Genomic DNA, 22382 nt, shown 5'->3' on the forward strand with positions numbered 1-22382 from the left:
TTTTAAGCTCTATAAACAAGAATTCCTAATATTTGAAAGCAAATTCAAGTGAAAACGCTCCCTAAAGTGCCCGGAGTTGTAAATATTATCAGTTTTCTAGTTATTTCACGGCTTTCCACTGGTAATGTCTTTGATTAAAAACGGCAGGAAATGTAGTAAGAATCCATTTACTTTTATTTCAAGTGTATCTTCCAAGTTTTTAATCATTTCTGGAAACTCTAATTGCGTATTTTAAAGTTTTACCACAATTAGTGTTCTTACAAGTATGTCCTGGAAACATACGGATTTCACCTGAGTCATACCAAAGACGCCAGAATAATTCCCCCTCAATTGTAAACATAAGCAGTATAGTCCTCACTTACAGGTTTTCTACACAAATTTTAAGCTCTATAAACAAGAATTCCTAATGTTTTAACGCAAATTCCAGTGAAAACGCTCCCTAAAGTCCCAGGAGTTGTAAATATTATCAGTTTTCTGGTCCTTTCACGGCTTTCCACAGGTAATGTCTGTGATGAAAAATGGCAGGAAATGTAGTAAGACTCTATTTACTTTTATATCAAGTGTATCTTCCAAGTTTCCAATCGTTTCTGGAAACTCTAATTGCGTATTTTAAGAGTTTTACCACAATAAGTGAGTTTTCTTACAAGTATGTACTGGAAACAGAAGGATTTTAAGTGAGTCATAAAAAACACTCCAGAGGAATTAGGCTTCACTTGAAAACATAAGCAGTATAGTACTCACTTAGAGGCTTTCTACAGAAATTTTAAGCCGTATAAGCAAGAATTCCTAATATTTGAACGCAAATTCCAGTGAAAACGCTTCCGAAAGTCCCCGGAGTTGTAAATATTATCAGTTTTCTGGTCATTTCACGGCTTCCCACAGGTAATGTCTGTGATTAAAAAGGGCAGGAAATGTAGTAAGACTCTATTTACTTTTATATCAAGTGTATCTTCCAAGTTTCCAATCGTTTCTGGAAACTCTAATTGCGTATTTTCAGAGTTTTACCACAATAAGTTTTCTTACAAGTATGTACTGGAAACAGAAGGATTTTAAGTGAGTCATACAAAACACTCCAGAGGAATTAGGCTTCACTTGAAAACATAAGCAGTATAGTCCTCACTTAGAGGCTTTCTACAGAAATTTTAAGCCGTATAAGCAAGAATTCCTAATATTTGAACGCAAACTCCAGTGAAAACGCTTCCGAAAGTCCCCGGAGTTGTAAATATTATCAGTTTTCTGGTCATTTCACGGCTTCCCACAGGTAATGTCTGTGATTAAAAAGGGCAGGAAATGTAGTAAGACTCTATTTACTTTTTTATCAAGTGTATCTTCCAAGATTCCAATCGTTTCTGGAAACTCTAATTGCGTATTTTAAGAATTTTACCACAATATCTGAGTGTTCTTACAAGTATGTACTGGAACCATAAGGATTTCACCTGAGTCATACAAAAGACGCCAGAATCATTCGGCCTCAATTGTAAACATAAGGATTATAGTCCTCACTTACAGCCTTTCTACACAAATTTTGACCTGTATAATCAAGAATTCGTAATATTTGAAAGCAAATTCATGTGAAAACGCTCCCTAAAGTCCCCGGAGTTGTAAATATTATCAGTTTTCTGGTCATTTCACGGCTTTCCACTGGTAATGTCTTTGATTAAAAACGGCAGGAAATGTAGTAAGAATCCATTTACTTTTATTTCAAGTGTATCTTCCAAGTTTCTAATCATTTCTGGAAACTCTAATTGTGTATTTTAAAGTTTTACCACAATTAGTGTTCTTACAATTATGTACTGGGACCATACGGATTTCACCTGAGTCATACCAAAGACGCCAGAATAATTCCCCCTCAATTGTAAACATAAGCAGTATAGTCCTCACTTACAGGCTTTCTACACAAATTTTAAGCTGTATAAACAAGAATTCCTAATGTTTTAAAGCAAATTCCAGTGAAAACGCTCCCTAAAGTCCCCGGAGTTGTAAATATTATCAGTTTTCTGGTCCTTTCACGGCTTCCCACATGTAATGTCTGTGATTAAAAACGGCAGGAAATGTACTAAGACTCTATTTACTTTTATATCAAGTGTATCTTCCAAGTTTCCAATCGTTTCTGGAAACTCTAATTGCGTATTTTAAGAGTTTTACCACAATTTGTGAGTGTTCTTACAAGTATGTACTGGAACCATATGGATTTCACCTGAGTAATACAAAAGACGCCAGAATCATTCGTCCTCAATTGTAAACATATGGAGTATAGTCCTCACTTACAGCCTCTCTACACATATTTTGACCTGTATAATCAAAAATTCCTAATATTTGAAAGCAAATTCAAGTGAAAACGCTCCCTAAAGTGCCCGGAGTTGTAAATATTATCAGTTTTCTGGTCATTTCACAGCTTTCCACTGGTAATGTCTGTGATTACAAACGGCAGGAAATGTAGTAAGAATCTATTTACTTTTTTTTCAAGTGTATCTTCCAAGTTTTTAATCCTTTCTGGAAACTCTAATTGCGTATTTTAAGAGTATTACCACAATTAGAGAGTGTTCTTACAAGTCTGTACTAGAACCGAAAGGATTTCACCTGAGTCATACAAAAGAGGCCACAATAATTCGGCCTCAATTGTAAACATAAGCAGAATAGTCCTCACTTACAGGCTTTCTACACCAATTTTAAGCTGTATAAACAAGAATTCCTAATATTTGAAAGCAAATTCAAGTGAAAACGCTCCCTAAAGTGCCCGGAGTTGTAAATATTATCAGTTTTCTAGTCATTTCACGGCTTTCCACTGGTAATGTCTTTGATTAAAAACGGCAGGAAATGTAGTAAGAATCCATTTACTTTTATTTCAAGTGTATCTTCCAAGTTTTTAATCATTTCTGGAAACTCTAATTGCGTATTTTAAAGTTTTACCACAATTAGTGTTCTTACAAGTATGTACTGGGAACATACGGATTTCACCTGAGTCATACCAAAGACGCCAGAATAATTCCCCCTCAATTGTAAACATAAGCAGTATAGTCCTCACTTACAGGCTTTCTACACAAATTTTAAGCTCTATAAACAAGAATTCCTAATGTTTTAACGCAAATTCCAGTGAAAACGCTCCCTAAAGTCCCCGGAGTTGTAAATATTATCAGTTTTCTGGTCCTTTCACGGCTTCCCACAGGTAATGTCTGTGATGAAAAATGGCAGGAAATGTAGTAAGACTCTGTTTACTTTTATATCAAGTGTATCTTCCAAGTTTCCAATCGTTTCTGGAAACTCTAATTGCGTATTTTAAGAGTTTTACCACAATAAGTGAGTTTTGTTACAAGTATGTACTGGAAACAGAAGGATTTTAAGTGAGTCATAAAAAACACCCCAGAGAAATTAGGCTTCACTTGAAAACATAAGCAGTATAGTCCTCACTTAGAGGCTTTCTACAGAAATTTTAAGCCGTATAAACAAGAATTCCTAATATTTGAAAGCAAATTCCAGTGAAAACGCTACCTAAAGTCCCTGGAGTTGTAAATATTATCAGTTTTCTGGTCCTTTCACGGCTTCCCACAGGTAATGTCTGTGATTAAAAAGGGCAGGAAATGTAGTAAGACTCTATTTACTTTTTTATCAAGTGTATCTTCCAAGATTCCAATCGTTTCTGGAAACTCTAATTGCGTATTTTAAGAATTTTACCACAATATCTGAGTGTTCTTACAAGTATGTACTGGAACCATAAGGATTTCACCTGAGTCATACAAAAGACGCCAGAATCATTCGGCCTCAATTGTAAACATAAGGATTATAGTCCTCACTTACAGCCTTTCTACACAAATTTTGACCTGTATAATCAAGAATTCGTAATATTTGAAAGCAAATTCATGTGAAAACGCTCCCTAAAGTCCCCGGAGTTGTAAATATTATCAGTTTTCTGGTCATTTCACGGCTTTCCACTGGTAATGTCTTTGATTAAAAACGGCAGGAAATGTAGTAAGAATCCATTTACTTTTATTTCAAGTGTATCTTCCAAGTTTCTAATCATTTCTGGAAACTCTAATTGTGTATTTTAAAGTTTTACCACAATTAGTGTTCTTACAATTATGTACTGGGACCATACGGATTTCACCTGAGTCATACCAAAGACGCCAGAATAATTCCCCCTCAATTGTAAACATAAGCAGTATAGTCCTCACTTACAGGCTTTCTACACAAATTTTAAGCTGTATAAACAAGAATTCCTAATGTTTTAAAGCAAATTCCAGTGAAAACGCTCCCTAAAGTCCCCGGAGTTGTAAATATTATCAGTTTTCTGGTCCTTTCACGGCTTCCCACATGTAATGTCTGTGATTAAAAACGGCAGGAAATGTACTAAGACTCTATTTACTTTTATATCAAGTGTATCTTCCAAGTTTCCAATCGTTTCTGGAAACTCTAATTGCGTATTTTAAGAGTTTTACCACAATTTGTGAGTGTTCTTACAAGTATGTACTGGAACCATATGGATTTCACCTGAGTAATACAAAAGACGCCAGAATCATTCGTCCTCAATTGTAAACATATGGAGTATAGTCCTCACTTACAGCCTCTCTACACATATTTTGACCTGTATAATCAAAAATTCCTAATATTTGAAAGCAAATTCAAGTGAAAACGCTCCCTAAAGTGCCCGGAGTTGTAAATATTATCAGTTTTCTGGTCATTTCACAGCTTTCCACTGGTAATGTCTGTGATTACAAACGGCAGGAAATGTAGTAAGAATCTATTTACTTTTTTTTCAAGTGTATCTTCCAAGTTTTTAATCCTTTCTGGAAACTCTAATTGCGTATTTTAAGAGTATTACCACAATTAGAGAGTGTTCTTACAAGTCTGTACTAGAACCGAAAGGATTTCACCTGAGTCATACAAAAGAGGCCACAATAATTCGGCCTCAATTGTAAACATAAGCAGAATAGTCCTCACTTACAGGCTTTCTACACCAATTTTAAGCTGTATAAACAAGAATTCCTAATATTTGAAAGCAAATTCAAGTGAAAACGCTCCCTAAAGTGCCCGGAGTTGTAAATATTATCAGTTTTCTAGTCATTTCACGGCTTTCCACTGGTAATGTCTTTGATTAAAAACGGCAGGAAATGTAGTAAGAATCCATTTACTTTTATTTCAAGTGTATCTTCCAAGTTTTTAATCATTTCTGGAAACTCTAATTGCGTATTTTAAAGTTTTACCACAATTAGTGTTCTTACAAGTATGTACTGGGAACATACGGATTTCACCTGAGTCATACCAAAGACGCCAGAATAATTCCCCCTCAATTGTAAACATAAGCAGTATAGTCCTCACTTACAGGCTTTCTACACAAATTTTAAGCTCTATAAACAAGAATTCCTAATGTTTTAACGCAAATTCCAGTGAAAACGCTCCCTAAAGTCCCCGGAGTTGTAAATATTATCAGTTTTCTGGTCCTTTCACGGCTTCCCACAGGTAATGTCTGTGATGAAAAATGGCAGGAAATGTAGTAAGACTCTGTTTACTTTTATATCAAGTGTATCTTCCAAGTTTCCAATCGTTTCTGGAAACTCTAATTGCGTATTTTAAGAGTTTTACCACAATAAGTGAGTTTTGTTACAAGTATGTACTGGAAACAGAAGGATTTTAAGTGAGTCATAAAAAACACCCCAGAGAAATTAGGCTTCACTTGAAAACATAAGCAGTATAGTCCTCACTTAGAGGCTTTCTACAGAAATTTTAAGCCGTATAAACAAGAATTCCTAATATTTGAAAGCAAATTCCAGTGAAAACGCTACCTAAAGTCCCTGGAGTTGTAAATATTATCAGTTTTCTGGTCCTTTCACGGCTTCCCACAGGTAATGTCTGTGATGAAAAATGGCAGGAAATGTAGTAAGACTCTATTTACTTTTATATCAAGTGTGTCTTCCAAGTTTCCAATCGTTTCTGGAAACTCTAATTGCGTATTTTAAGAGTTTTACCACAATAAGTTTTCTTACAAGTATGTACTGGAAACAGAAGGATTTTAAGTGAGTCATACAAAACACTCCAGAGGAATTAGGGTTCACTTGAAAACATAAGCAGTATAGTCCTCACTTAGAGGCTTTCTACAGAAATTTTAAGCCGTATAAGCAAGAATTCCTAATATTTGAACGCAAATTCCCGTGAAAACGCTTCCGAAAGTCCCCGGAGTTGTAAATATTATCAGTTTTCTGGTCATTTCACGGCTTCCCACAGGTAATGTCTGTGATTAAAAAGGGCAGGAAATGTAGTAAGACTCTATTTCCTTTTTTATCAAGTGTATCCTCCAAGATTCCAATCGTTTCTGGAAACTCTAATTGCGTATTTTAAGAATTTTACCACAATATCTGAGTGTTCGTACAAGTATGTACTGGAACCATAAGGATTTCACCTGAGTCATACAAAAGACGCCAGAATCATTCGGCCTCAATTGTAAACATAAGGAGTATAGTCCTCACTTACAGCCTTTCTACACAAATTTTGACCTGTATAATCAAGAATTCCTAATATTTGAAAGCAAATTCATGTGAAAACGCTCCCTAAAGTCCCCGGAGTTGTAAATATTATCAGTTTTCTGGTCATTTCACGGCTTCCCACTGGTAATGTCTGTCATTAAAAATGGCAGGAAATGTAGTAAGAATCTATTTACTTTTATTTCAAGTGTATCTTCCAAGCTTTTAATCATATCTGGAAACTCTAATTGCGTATTTTAAGAGTTTTACCACAATTAGAGAGTGTTCTTACATGTCTGTACTAGAACCGTAAGGATTTCACCTGAGTCATACAAAACACGCCAGAATAATTCAGCCTCAATTCTAAACATCAGCAGTATAGTCCTCACTTACAGGCTTTCTACACAAATTTTCAGCTGTATACACAAGAATTCCTAATATTTGAAAGCAAATTCAAGTGAAAACGCTCCCTAAAGTGCCCGGAGTTGTAAATATTATCAGTTGTCTTGTCATTTCACCGCTTTCCACTGGTAATGTCTGCGATTAAAAACGGCAGGTAATGTAGTAAGAATCTATTTACTTTTATTTCAAGTGTATCTTCCAAGTTTCTAATCATTTCTGGAAACACTAATGGCGTATTTTAAGAGTTTTAACACAATTAGTGTTCTTACAAGTATGTACTGGAACCATAATTATTTCACCTGAGTCATACAAAAGACGCTAGAATCATTCGGCCTCAATTGTAAACATAAGCAGTATAGTCCTCACTTACAGGCTTTCTACACCAATTTTAAGCTGTATAAACAAGAATTCCTAATATTTGAAAGCAAATTCAAGTGAAAACGCTCCCTAAAGTGCCCGGAGTTGTAAATATTATCAGTTTTCTGGTCATTTCACGGCTTTCGACTGGTAATGTCTTTGATTAAAAACGGCAGGAAATGTAGAAAGAATCCATTTACTTTTATGTCAAGTGTATCTTCGAAGTTTTTAATCCTTTCTGGAAACGTTAATTGCGTATTTTAAGAGTATTACCACAATTAGAGAGTGTTCTTACAAGTCTGTACTAGAACCGAAAGGATTTCACCTGAGTCATACCAAAGACGCCAGAATAAGTCCCACTCAATTGTAAACATAAGCAGTATAGTCCTCACTTAGAAGCTTTCTACAGAAATTTTAAGCCGTATAAACAAGAATTCCTAATATTTGAACGCAAATTCCAGTGAAAACGCTCCCTAAAGTGCCCGGAGTTGTAAATATTATCAGTTGTCTGGTCATTTCACGGCTTTCCACTGGTAATGTCTGCGATTAAAAACGGCAGGAAATGTAGTAAGAATCTATTTACTTTTATTTCAAGTGTATCTTCCAAGTTTCTAATCATTTCTGGAAACACTAATGGCGTATTTTAAGAGTTTTACCACAATTAGTGTTCTTACAAGTATGTACTGGGACCATACGGATTTCACCTGAGTCATACCAAAGACACCAGAATAAGTCCCACTCAATTGTAAACATAAGCAGTATAGTCCTCACTTAGAGGCTTTCTACACAAATTTTGACCTGTATAAACAAGAATTCCTAATATTTGAACGCAAATTCAAGTGGAAACGCTCCCTAAAGTCCCCGGAGTTGTAAATATTATCAGTTTTCTGGTCATTTCACGGCTTCCCACTGGTAATGTCTGTGATTAAAAATGGCAGGAAATGTAGTAAGAATCTATTCACATTTATAACAAGTGTATCTTCCAAGTTTCCAATCGTTTCTGGAAACTCTAATTGCGTATTTTAAGAGTTTTACCACAATTTGTGAGTGTTCTTACAACTATGTACTGGAACCATAAGGATTTCACCTGAGTAATACAAAAGACGCCAGAATCATTCGGCCTCAATTGTAAACATAAGGAGTATAGTCCTCACTTACAGCCTTTCTACACAAATTTTGACCTGTATAATCAAGAATTCCTAATATTTGAAAGCAAATTCAAGTGAAAACGCTCCCTAAAGTGCCCGGAGTTGTAAATATTATCAGTTTTCTGGTCATTTCACGGCTTTCCACTGGTAATGTCTGTGATTAAAAACGGCAGGAAATGTGGAAAGAATCTATTTACTTTTATTTCAAGTGTATCTTCCAAGTTTTTAATCCTTTCTGGAAACTCTAATTGCGTATTTTAAGAGTATTACCACAATTAGAGAGTGTTCTTACAAGTCTGTACTAGAACCGAAAGGATTTCACCTGAGTCATACAAAAGAGGCCAGAATAATTCGGCCTCAATTGTAAACATAAGCAGAATAGTCCTCACTTACAGGTTTTCTACACCAATTTTAAGCTGTATAAACAAGAATTCCTAATATTTGAAAGCAAATTCAAGTGAAAACGCTCCCTAAAGTGCCCGGAGTAGTAAATATTATCAGTTTTCTGGTCATTTCACGGCTTTCCACTGGTAATGTCTTTGATTAAAAACGGCAGGAAATGTAGAAAGAATCCATTTACTTTTATGTCAAGTGTATCTTCCAAGTTTTTAATCCTTTCTGGAAACGCTAATTGCGTATTTTAAGAGTATTACCACAATAAGAGAGTGTTCTTACAAGTCTGTACTAGAACCGAAAGGATTTCACCTGAGTCATACAAAAGAGGCCGGAATAATTCGGCCTCAATTGTAAACATAAGCAGAATAGTCCTCACCTACAGGCTTTCTACACCAATTTTAAGCTGTATAAACAAGAATTCCTAATATTTGAAAGCAAATTCAAGTGAAAACGCTCCCTAAAGTGCCCGGAGTTGTAAATATTATCAGTTTTCTGGTCATTTCACGGCTTTCCACTGGTAATGTCTTTGATTAAAAACGGCAGGAAATGTAGAAAGAATCCATTTACTTTTATTTCAAGTGTATCTTCCAAGTTTTTAATCCTTTCTGGAAACTCTAATTGCGTATTTTAAGAGTTTTACCACAATTAGTGTTCTTACAAGTATGTACTGGGAGCATACGGATTTCACCTGAGTCATACCAAAGACACCAGAATAAGTCCCACTCAATTGTAAACATAAGCAGTATAGTCATCACTTAGAGGCTTTCTACACAAATTTTGACCTGTATAAACAAGAATTCCTAATATTTGAACGCAAATTCCAGTGAAAACGCTCCCTAAAGTCCCCGGAGTTGTAAATATTATCAGTTTTCTGGTCATTTCACGGCTTCCCACTGGTAATGTCTGTGATTAAAAATGGCAGGAAATGTAGTAAGAATCTATTCACTTTTATATCAAGTGTATCTTCCAAGTTTCCAATCATTTCTGGAAACTCTAATTGCGTATTTTAAGAGTTTTACCACAATTTGTGAGTGTTCTTACAACTATGTACTGGAACCATAAGGATTTCACCTGAGTAATACAAAAGACGCCAGAATCATTCGGCCTCAATTGTAAACATAAGGAGTATAGTCCTCACTTACAGCCTTTCTACACAAATTTTGACCTGTATAATCAAGAATTCCTAATATTTGAAAGCAAATTCAAGTGAAAACGCTCCCTAAAGTGCCCGGAGTTGTAAATATTATCAGTTTTCTGGTCATTTCACGGCTTTCCACTGGTAATGTCTATGATTACAAACGGCAGGAAATGTAGTAAGAATTTATTTACTTTTATTTCAAGTGTATCTTCCAAGTTTTTAATCCTTTCTGGAAACTCTAATTGCGTATTTTAAGAGTATTACCACAATTAGAGAGTGTTCTTACAAGTCTGTACTAGAACCGAAAGGATTTCACCTGAGTCATACAAAGGAGGCCAGAATAATTCGGCCTCAATTGTAAACATAAGCAGAATAGTCCTCACTTACAGGCTTTCTACACCAATTTTAAGCTGTATAAACAAGAATTCCTAATATTTGAAAGCAAATTCAAGTGAAAACGCTCCCTAAAGTGCCCGGAGTTGTAAATATTATCAGTTTTCTGGTCATTTCACGGCTTTCCACTGGTAATGTCTTTGATTAAAAACGGCAGGAAATGTAGAAAGAATCCATTTACTTTTATGTCAAGTGTATCTTCCAAGTTTTTAATCCTTTCTGGAAACGCTAATTGCGTATTATAAGAGTATTACCACAATAAGAGAGTGTTCTTACAAGTCTGTACTAGAACCGAAAGGATTTCACCTGAGTCATACAAAAGAGGCCGGAATAATTCGGCCTCAATTGTAAACATAAGCAGAATAGTCCTCACCTACAGGCTTTCTACACCAATTTTAAGCTGTATAAACAAGAATTCCTAATATTTGAAAGCAAATTCAAGTGAAAACGCTCCCTAAAGTGCCCGGAGTTGTAAATATTATCAGTTTTCTGGTCATTTCACGGCTTTCCACTGGTAATGTCTTTGATTAAAAACGGCAGGAAATGTAGAAAGAATCCATTTACTTTTATTTCAAGTGTATCTTCCAAGTTTTTAATCCTTTCTGGAAACTCTAATTGCGTATTTTAAGAGTTTTACCACAATTAGTGTTCTTACAAGTATGTACTGGGACCATACGGATTTCACCTGAGTCATACCAAAGACACCAGAATAAGTCCCACTCAATTGTAAACATAAGCAGTATAGTCCTCACTTAGAGGCTTTCTACACAAATTTTGACCTGTATAAACAAGAATTCCTAATATTTGAACGCAAATTCAAGTGAAAACGCTCCCTAAAGTCCCCGGAGTTGTAAATATTATCAGTTTTCTGGTCATTTCACGGCTTCCCACTTGTAATGTCTGTGATTAAAAATGGCAGGAAATGTAGTAAGAATCTATTCACTTTTATATCAAGTGTATCTTCCAAGTTTCCAATCATTTCTGGAAACTCTAATTGCGTATTTTAAGAGTTTTACCACAATTTGTGAGTGTTCTTACAACTATGTACTGGAACCATAAGGATTTCACCTGAGTAATACAAAAGACGCCAGAATCATTCGGCCTCAATTGTAAACATAAGGAGTATAGTCCTCACTTACAGCCTTTCTACACAAATTTTGACCTGTATAATCAAGAATTCCTAATATTTGAAAGCAAATTCAAGTGAAAACGCTCCCTAAAGTGCCCGGAGTTGTAAATATTATCAGTTTTCTGGTCATTTCACGGCTTTCCAATGGTAATGTCTATGATTACAAACGGCAGGAAATGTAGTAAGAATTTATTTACTTTTATTTCAAGTGTATCTTCCAAGTTTTTAATCCTTTCTGGAAACTCTAATTGCGTATTTTAAGAGTATTACCACAATTAGAGAGTGTTCTTACAAGTCTGTACTAGAACCGAAAGGATTTCACCTGAGTCAAACTAAAGAGGCCAGAATAATTCGGCCTCAATTGTAAACATAAGCAGAATAGTCCTCACTTACAGGCTTTCTACACCAATTTTAAGCTGTATAAACAAGAATTCCTAATATTTGAAAGCAAATTCAAGTGAAAACGCTCCCTAAAGTGCCCGGAGTTGTAAATATTATCAGTTTTCTGGTCATTTCACGGCTTTCCACTGGTAATGTCTTTGATTAAAAACGGCAGGAAATGTAGAAAGAATCCATTTACTTTTATGTCAAGTGTATCTTCCAAGTTTTTAATCCTTTCTGGAAACGCTAATTGCGTATTTTAAGAGTATTACCACAATTAGAGAGTGTTCTTACAAGTCTGTACTAGAACCGAAAGGATTTCACCTGAGTCATACAAAAGAGGCCAGAATAATTCGGCCTCAATTGTAAACATAAGCAGAATAGTCCTCACCTACAGGCTTTCTACACCAATTTTAAGCTGTATAAACAAGAATTCCTAATATTTGAAAGCAAATTCAAGTGAAAACGCTCCCTAAAGTGCCCGGAGTTGTAAATATTATCAGTTTTCTGGTCATTTCACGGCTTGCCACTGGTAATGTCTTTGATTAAAAACGGCAGGAAATGTAGAAAGAATCCATTTACTTTTATTTCAAGTGTATCTTCCAAGTTTTTAATCCTTTCTGGAAACTCTAATTGCGTATTTTAAGAGTTTTACCACAATTAGTGTTCTTACAAGTATGTACTGGGACCATACGGATTTCACCTGAGTCATACCAAAGATGCCAGAATAAGTCCCACTCAATTGTAAACATAAGCAGTATAGTCCTCACTTAGAGGCTTTCTACAGAAATTTTAAGCCGTATAAACAAGAATTCCTAATATTTGAACGCAAATTCCAGTGAAAACGCTCCCTAAAGTGCCCGGAGTTGTAAATATTATCAGTTTTCTGGTCATTTCACGGCTTCCCACTGGTAATGTCTGTGATTAAAAATGGCAGGAAATGTAGTAAGAATCTATTCACATTTATAACAAGTGTATCTTCCAAGTTTCCAATCGTTTCTGGAAACTCTAATTGCGTATTTTAAGAGTTTTACCACAATTTGTGAGTGTTCTTACAACTATGTACTGGAACCATAAGGATTTCACCTGAGTCATACAAAAGACGCCAGAATCATTCGGCCTCAATTGTAAACATAAGGAGTATAGTCCTCACTTACAGCCTTTCTACACAAATTTTGACCTGTATAATCAAGAATTCCTAATATTTGAAAGCAAATTCAAGTGAAAACGCTCCCTAAAGTGCCCGGAGTTGTAAATATTATCAGTTTTCTGGTCATTTCACGGCTTTCCACTGGTAATGTCTGTGATTACAAACGGCAGGAAATTTAGAAAGAATCTATTTACTTTTATTTCAAGTGTATCTTCCAAGTTTTTAATCCTTTCTGGAAACTCTAATTGCGTATTTTAAGAGTATTACCACAATTAGAGAGTGTTCTTACAAGTCTGTACTAGAACCGAAAGGATTTCACCTGAGTCAAACAAAAGAGGCCAGAATAATTCGGCCTCAATTGTAAACATAAGCAGAATAGTCCTCACTTACAGGCTTTCTACACCAATTTTAAGCTGTATAAACAAGAATTCCTAATATTTGAAAGCAAATTCAAGTGAAAACGCTCCCTAAAGTGCCCGGAGTTGTAAATATTATCAGTTTTCTGGTCATTTCACGGCTTTCCACTGGTAATGTCTTTGATTAAAAACGGCAGGAAATGTAGAAAGAATCCATTTACTTTTATTTCAAGTGTATCTTCCAAGTTTTTAATCCTTTCTGGAAACTCTAATTGCGTATTTTAAGAGTTTTACCACAATTAGTGTTCTTACAAGTATGTACTGGGACCATACGGATTTCACCTGAGTCATACCAAAGACGCCAGAATAAGTCCCACTCAATTGTAAACATAAGCAGTATAGTCCTCACTTAGAGGCTTTCTACAGAAATTTTAAGCCGTATAAACAAGAATTCCTAATATTTGAACGCAAATTCCAGTGAAAACGCTCCCTAAAGTGCCCGGAGTTGTAAATATTATCAGTTTTCTGGTCATTTCACGGCTTCCCACTGGTAATGTCTGTGATTAAAAATGGCAGGAAATGTAGTAAGAATCTATTCACATTTATAACAAGTGTATCTTCCAAGTTTCCAATCGTTTCTGGAAACTCTAATTGCGTATTTTAAGAGTTTTACCACAATTTGTGAGTGTTCTTACAACTATGTACTGGAACCATAAGGATTTCACCTGAGTAATACAAAAGACGCCAGAATCATTCGGCCTCAATTGTAAACATAAGGAGTATAGTCCTCACTTACAGCCTTTCTACACAAATTTTGACCTGTATAATCAAGAATTCCTAATATTTGAAAGCAAATTCAAGTGAAAACGCTCCCTAAAGTGCCCGGAGTTGTAAATATTATCAGTTTTCTGGTCATTTCACGGCTTTCCACTGGTAATGTCTGTGATTACAAACGGCAGGAAATTTAGAAAGAATCTATTTACTTTTATTTCAAGTGTATCTTCCAAGTTTTTAATCCTTTCTGGAAACTCTAATTGCGTATTTTAAGAGTATTACCACAATTAGAGAGTGTTCTTACAAGTCTGTACTAGAACCGAAAGGATTTCACCTGAGTCAAACAAAAGAGGCCAGAATAATTCGGCCTCAATTGTAAACATAAGCAGAATAGTCCTCACTTACAGGCTTTCTACACCAATTTTAAGCTGTATAAACAAGAATTCCTAATATTTGAAAGCAAATTCAAGTGAAAACGCTCCCTAAAGTGCCCGGAGTTGTAAATATTATCAGTTTTCTGGTCATTTCACGGCTTTCCACTGGTAATGTCTTTGATTAAAAACGGCAGGAAATGTAGAAAGAATCCATTTACTTTTATGTCAAGTGTATCTTCCAAGTTTTTAATCCTTTCTGGAAACGCTAATTGCGTATTTTAAGAGTATTACCACAATTAGAGAGTGTTCTTACAAGTCTGTACTAGAACCGAAAGGATTTCACCTGAGTCATACAAAAGAGGCCAGAATAATTCGGCCTCAATTGTAAACATAAGCAGAATAGTCCTCACCTACAGGCTTTCTACACCAATTTTAAGCTGTATAAACAAGAATTCCTAATATTTGAAAGCAAATTCAAGTGAAAACGCTCCCTAAAGTGCCCGGAGTTGTAAATATTATCAGTTTTCTGGTCATTTCACGGCTTGCCACTGGTAATGTCTTTGATTAAAAACGGCAGGAAATGTAGAAAGAATCCATTTACTTTTATTTCAAGTGTATCTTCCAAGTTTTTAATCCTTTCTGGAAACTCTAATTGCGTATTTTAAGAGTTTTACCACAATTAGTGTTCTTACAAGTATGTACTGGGACCATACGGATTTCACCTGAGTCATACCAAAGATGCCAGAATAAGTCCCACTCAATTGTAAACATAAGCAGTATAGTCCTCACTTAGAGGCTTTCTACAGAAATTTTAAGCCGTATAAACAAGAATTCCTAATATTTGAACGCAAATTCCAGTGAAAACGCTCCCTAAAGTGCCCGGAGTTGTAAATATTATCAGTTTTCTGGTCATTTCACGGCTTCCCACTGGTAATGTCTGTGATTAAAAATGGCAGGAAATGTAGTAAGAATCTATTCACATTTATAACAAGTGTATCTTCCAAGTTTCCAATCGTTTCTGGAAACTCTAATTGCGTATTTTAAGAGTTTTACCACAATTTGTGAGTGTTCTTACAACTATGTACTGGAACCATAAGGATTTCACCTGAGTCATACAAAAGACGCCAGAATCATTCGGCCTCAATTGTAAACATAAGGAGTATAGTCCTCACTTACAGCCTTTCTACACAAATTTTGACCTGTATAATCAAGAATTCCTAATATTTGAAAGCAAATTCAAGTGAAAACGCTCCCTAAAGTGCCCGGAGTTGTAAATATTATCAGTTTTCTGGTCATTTCACGGCTTTCCACTGGTAATGTCTGTGATTACAAACGGCAGGAAATTTAGAAAGAATCTATTTACTTTTATTTCAAGTGTATCTTCCAAGTTTTTAATCCTTTCTGGAAACTCTAATTGCGTATTTTAAGAGTATTACCACAATTAGAGAGTGTTCTTACAAGTCTGTACTAGAACCGAAAGGATTTCACCTGAGTCAAACAAAAGAGGCCAGAATAATTCGGCCTCAATTGTAAACATAAGCAGAATAGTCCTCACTTACAGGCTTTCTACACCAATTTTAAGATGTATAAACAAGAATTCCTAATATTTGAAAGCAAATTCAAGTGAAAACGCTCCCTAAAGTGCCCGGAGTTGTAAATATTATCAGTTTTCTGGTCATTTCACGGCTTTCCACTGGTAATGTCTTTGATTAAAAACGGCAGGAAATGTAGAAAGAATCCATTTACTTTTATGTCAAGTGTATCTTCCAAGTTTTTAATCCTTTCTGGAAACGCTAATTGCGTATTTTAAGAGTATTACCACAATAAGAGAGTGTTCTTACAAGTCTGTACTAGAACTGAAAGGATTTCACCTGAGTCATACAAAAGAGGCCGGAATAATTCGGCCTCAATTGTAAACATAAGCAGAATAGTCCTCACCTACAGGCTTTCTACACCAATTTTAAGCTGTATAAACAAGAATTCCTAATATTTGAAAGCAAATTCAAGTGAAAACGCTCCCTAAAGTGCCCGGAGTTGTAAATATTATCAGTTTTCTGGTCATTTCACGGCTTGCCACTGGTAATGTCTTTGATTAAAAACGGCAGGAAATGTAGAAAGAATCCATTTACTTTTATTTCAAGTGTATCTTCCAAGTTTTTAATCCTTTCTGGAAACTCTAATTGCGTATTTTAAGAGTTTTACCACAATTAGTGTTCTTACAAGTATGTACTGGGACCATACGGATTTCACCTGAGTCATACCAAAGACGCCAGAATAAGTCCCACTCAATTGTAAACATAAGCAGTATAGTCCTCACTTAGAGGCTTTCTACAGAAATTTTAAGCCGTATAAACAAGAATTCCTAATATTTGAACGCAAATTCCAGTGAAAACGCTCCCTAAAGTGCCCGGAGTTGTAAATATTATCAGTTTTCTGGTCATTTCACGGCTTCCCACTGGTAATGTCTGTGATTAAAAATGGCAGGAAATGTAGTAAGAATCTATTCACATTTATAACAAGTGTATCTTCCAAGTTTCCAATCGTTTCTGGAAACTCTAATTGCGTATTTTAAGAGTTTTACCACAATTTGTGAGTGTTCTTACAACTATGTACTGGAACCATAAGGATTTCACCTGAGTAATACAAAAGACGCCAGAATCATTCGGCCTCAATTGTAAACATAAGGAGTATAGTCCTCACTTACAGCCTTTCTACACAAATTTTGACCTGTATAATCAAGAATTCCTAATATTTGAAAGCAAATTCAAGTGAAAACGCTCCCTAAAGTGCCCGGAGTTGTAAATATTATCAGTTTTCTGGTCATTTCACGGCTTTCCACTGGTAATGTCTGTGATTACAAACGGCAGGAAATTTAGAAAGAATCTATTTACTTTTATTTCAAGTGTATCTTCCAAGTTTTTAATCCTTTCTGGAAACTCTAATTGCGTATTTTAAGAGTATTACCACAATTAGAGAGTGTTCTTACAAGTCTGTACTAGAACCGAAAGGATTTCACCTGAGTCAAACAAAAGAGGCCAGAATAATTCGGCCTCAATTGTAAACATAAGCAGAATAGTCCTCACTTACAGGCTTTCTACACCAATTTTAAGCTGTATAAACAAGAATTCCTAATATTTGAAAGCAAATTCAAGTGAAAACGCTCCCTAAAGTGCCCGGAGTTGTAAATATTATCAGTTTTCTGGTCATTTCACGGCTTTCCACTGGTAATGTCTTTGATTAAAAACGGCAGGAAATGTAGAAAGAATCCATTTACTTTTATGTCAAGTGTATCTTCCAAGTTTTTAATCCTTTCTGGAAACGCTAATTGCGTATTTTAAGAGTATTACCACAATTAGAGAGTGTTCTTACAAGTCTGTACTAGAACCGAAAGGATTTCACCTGAGTCACACAAAAGAGGCCAGAATAATTCGGCCTCAATTGTAAACATAAGCAGAATAGTCCTCACTTACAGGCTTTCTACACCAATTTTAAGCTGTATAAACAAGAATTCCTAATATTTGAAAGCAAATTCAAGTGAAAACGCTCCCTAACGTGCCCGGAGTTGTAAATATTATCAGTTTTCTGGTCATTTCACGGCTTTCCACTGGTAATGTCTTTGATTAAAAACGGCAGGAAATGTAGAAAGAATCCATTTACTTTTATGTCAAGTGTATCTTCCAAGTTTTTAATCCTTTCTGGAAACGCTAATTGCGTATTTTAAGAGTATTACCACAATTAGAGAGTGTTCTTACAAGTCTGTACTAGAACCGAAAGGATTTCACCTGAGTCATACAAAAGAGGCCAGAATAATTCGGCCTCAATTGTAAACATAAGCAGAATAGTCCTCACCTACAGGCTTTCTACACCAATTTTAAGCTGTATAAACAAGAATTCCTAATATTTGAAAGCAAATTCAAGTGAAAACGCTCCCTAAAGTGCCCGGAGTTGTAAATATTATCAGTTTTCTGGTCATTTCACGGCTTTCCACTGGTAATGTCTTTGATTAAAAACGGCAGGAAATGTAGAAAGAATCCATTTACTTTTATTTCAAGTGTATCTTCCAAGTTTTTAATCCTTTCTGGAAACTCTAATTGCGTATTTTAAGAGTTTTACCACAATTAGTGTTCTTACAAGTATGTACTGGGACCATACGGATTTCACCTGAGTCATACCAAAGACGCCAGAATAAGTCCCACTCAATTGTAAACATAAGCAGTATAGTCCTCACTTAGAGGCTTTCTACAGAAATTTTAAGCCGTATAAACAAGAATTCCTAATATTTGAACGCAAATTCCAGTGAAAACGCTCCCTAAAGTGCCCGGAGTTGTAAATATTATCAGTTTTCTGGTCATTTCACGGCTTCCCACTGGTAATGTCTGTGATTAAAAATGGCAGGAAATGTAGTAAGAATCTATTCACATTTATAACAAGTGTATCTTCCAAGTTTCCAATCGTTTCTGGAAACTCTAATTGCGTATTTTAAGAGTTTTACCACAATTTGTGAGTGTTCTTACAACTATGTACTGGAACCATAAGGATTTCACCTGAGTAATACAAAAGACGCCAGAATCATTCGGCCTCAATTGTAAACATAAGGAGTATAGTCCTCACTTACAGCCTTTCTACACAAATTTTGACCTGTATAATCAAGAATTCCTAATATTTGAAATCAAATTCAAGTGAAAACGCTCCCTAAAGTGCCCGGAGTTGTAAATATTATCAGTTTTCTGGTCATTTCACGGCTTTCCACTGGTAATGTCTGTGATTACAAACGGCAGGAAATGTAGTAAGAATCTATTTACTTTTATTTCAAGTGTATCTTCCAAGTTTTTAATCCTTTCTGGAAACTCTAATTGCGTATTTTAAGAGTATTACCACAATTAGAGAGTGTTCTTACAAGTCTGTACTAGAACCGAAAGGATTTCACCTGAGTCATACAAAAGAGGCCAGAATAATTCGGCCTCAATTGTAAACATAAGCAGAATAGTCCTCACTTACAGGCTTTCTACACCAATTTTAAGCTGTATAAACAAGAATTCCTAATATTTGAAAGCAAATTCAAGTGAAAACGCTCCCTAAAGTGCCCGGAGTAGTAAATATTATCAGTTTTCTGGTCATTTCACGGCTTTCCACTGGTAATGTCTTTGATTAAAAACGGCAGGAAATGTAGAAAGAATCCATTTACTTTTATGTCAAGTGTATCTTCCAAGTTTTTAATCCTTTCTGGAAACGCTAATTGCGTATTTTAAGAGTATTACCACAATAAGAGAGTGTTCTTACAAGTCTGTACTAGAACTGAAAGGATTTCACCTGAGTCATACAAAAGAGGCCGGAATAATTCGGCCTCAATTGTAAACATAAGCAGAATAGTCCTCACCTACAGGCTTTCTACACCAATTTTAAGCTGTATAAACAAGAATTCCTAATATTTGAAAGCAAATTCAAGTGAAAACGCTCCCTAAAGTGCCCGGAGTTGTAAATATTATCAGTTTTCTGGTCATTTCACGGCTTTCCACTGGTAATGTCTTTGATTAAAAACGGCAGGAAATGTAGAAAGAATCCATTTACTTTTATTTCAAGTGTATCTTCCAAGTTTTTAATCCTTTCTGGAAACTCTAATTGCGTATTTTAAGAGTTTTACGACAATTAGTGTTCTTACAAGTATGTACTGGGACCATACGGATTTCACCTGAGTCATACCAAAGACACCAGAATAAGTCCCACTCAATTGTAAACATAAGCAGTATAGTCATCACTTAGAGGCTTTCTACACAAATTTTGACCTGTATAAACAAGAATTCCTAATATTTGAACGCAAATTCCAGTGAAAACGCTCCCTAAAGTCCCCGGAGTTGTAAATATTATCAGTTTTCTGGTCATTTCACGGCTTCCCACTGGTAATGTCTGTGATTAAAAATGGCAGGAAATGTAGTAAGAATCTATTCACTTTTATATCAAGTGTATCTTCCAAGTTTCCAATCATTTCTGGAAACTCTAATTGCGTATTTTAAGAGTTTTACCACAATTTGTGAGTGTTCTTACAACTATGTACTGGAACCATAAGGATTTCACCTGAGTAATACAAAAGACGCCAGAATCATTCGGCCTCAATTGTAAACATAAGGAGTATAGTCCTCACTTACAGCCTTTCTACACAAATTTTGACCTGTATAATCAAGAATTCCTAATATTTGAAAGCAAATTCAAGTGAAAACGCTCCCTAAAGTGCCCGGAGTTGTAAATATTATCAGTTTTCTGGTCATTTCACGGCTTTCCACTGGTAATGTCTATGATTACAAACGGCAGGAAATGTAGTAAGAATCTATTTACTTTTATTTCAAGTGTATCTTCCAAGTTTTTAATCCTTTCTGGAAACTCTAATTGCGTATTTTAAGAGTATTACCACAATTAGAGAGTGTTCTTACAAGTCTGTACTAGAACCGAAAGGATTTCACCTGAGTCATACAAAAGAGGCCAGAATAATTCGGCCTCAATTGTAAACATAAGCAGAATAGTCCTCACTTACAGGCTTTCTACACCAATTTTAAGCTGTATAAACAAGAATTCCTAATATTTGAAAGCAAATTCAAGTGAAAACGCTCCCTAAAGTGCCCAGAGTAGTAAATATTATCAGTTTTCTGGTCATTTCACGGCTTTCCACTGGTAATGTCTTTGATTAAAAACGGCAGGAAATGTAGAAAGAATCCATTTACTTTTATGTCAAGTGTATCTTCCAAGTTTTTAATCCTTTCTGGAAACGCTAATTGCGTATTTTAAGAGTATTACCACAATAAGAGAGTGTTCTTACAAGTCTGTACTAGAACCGAAAGGATTTCACCTGAGTCATACAAAAGAGGCCGGAATAATTCGGCCTCAATTGTAAACATAAGCAGAATAGTCCTCACCTACAGGCTTTCTACACCAATTTTAAGCTGTATAAACAAGAATTCCTAATATTTGAAAGCAAATTCAAGTGAAAACGCTCCCTAAAGTGCCCGGAGTTGTAAATATTATCAGTTTTCTGGTCATTTCACGGCTTTCCACTGGTAATGTCTTTGATTAAAAACGGCAGGAAATGTAGAAAGAATCCATTTACTTTTATTTCAAGTGTATCTTCCAAGTTTTTAATCCTTTCTGGAAACTCTAATTGCGTATTTTAAGAGTTTTACGACAATTAGTGTTCTTACAAGTATGTACTGGGACCATACGGATTTCACCTGAGTCATACCAAAGACACCAGAATAAGTCCCACTCAATTGTAAACATAAGCAGTATAGTCATCACTTAGAGGCTTTCTACACAAATTTTGACCTGTATAAACAAGAATTCCTAATATTTGAACGCAAATTCCAGTGAAAACGCTCCCTAAAGTCCCCGGAGTTGTAAATATTATCAGTTTTCTGGTCATTTCACGGCTTCCCACTGGTAATGTCTGTGATTAAAAATGGCAGGAAATGTAGTAAGAATCTATTCACTTTTATATCAAGTGTATCTTCCAAGTTTCCAATCATTTCTGGAAACTCTAATTGCGTATTTTAAGAGTTTTACCACAATTTGTGAGTGTTCTTACAACTATGTACTGGAACCATAAGGATTTCACCTGAGTAATACAAAAGACGCCAGAATCATTCGGCCTCAATTGTAAACATAAGGAGTATAGTCCTCACTTACAGCCTTTCTACACAAATTTTGACCTGTATAATCAAGAATTCCTAATATTTGAAAGCAAATTCAAGTGAAAACGCTCCCTAAAGTGCCCGGAGTTGTAAATATTATCAGTTTTCTGGTCATTTCACGGCTTTCCACTGGTAATGTCTATGATTACAAACGGCAGGAAATGTAGTAAGAATCTATTTACTTTTATTTCAAGTGTATCTTCCAAGTTTTTAATCCTTTCTGGAAACTCTAATTGCGTATTTTAAGAGTATTACC

This window comes from Myotis nattereri, assembly GCF_964212035.1.
Source record: "Myotis nattereri genome assembly, chromosome: X".
NCBI lineage: Eukaryota > Metazoa > Chordata > Mammalia > Chiroptera > Vespertilionidae > Myotis > Myotis nattereri.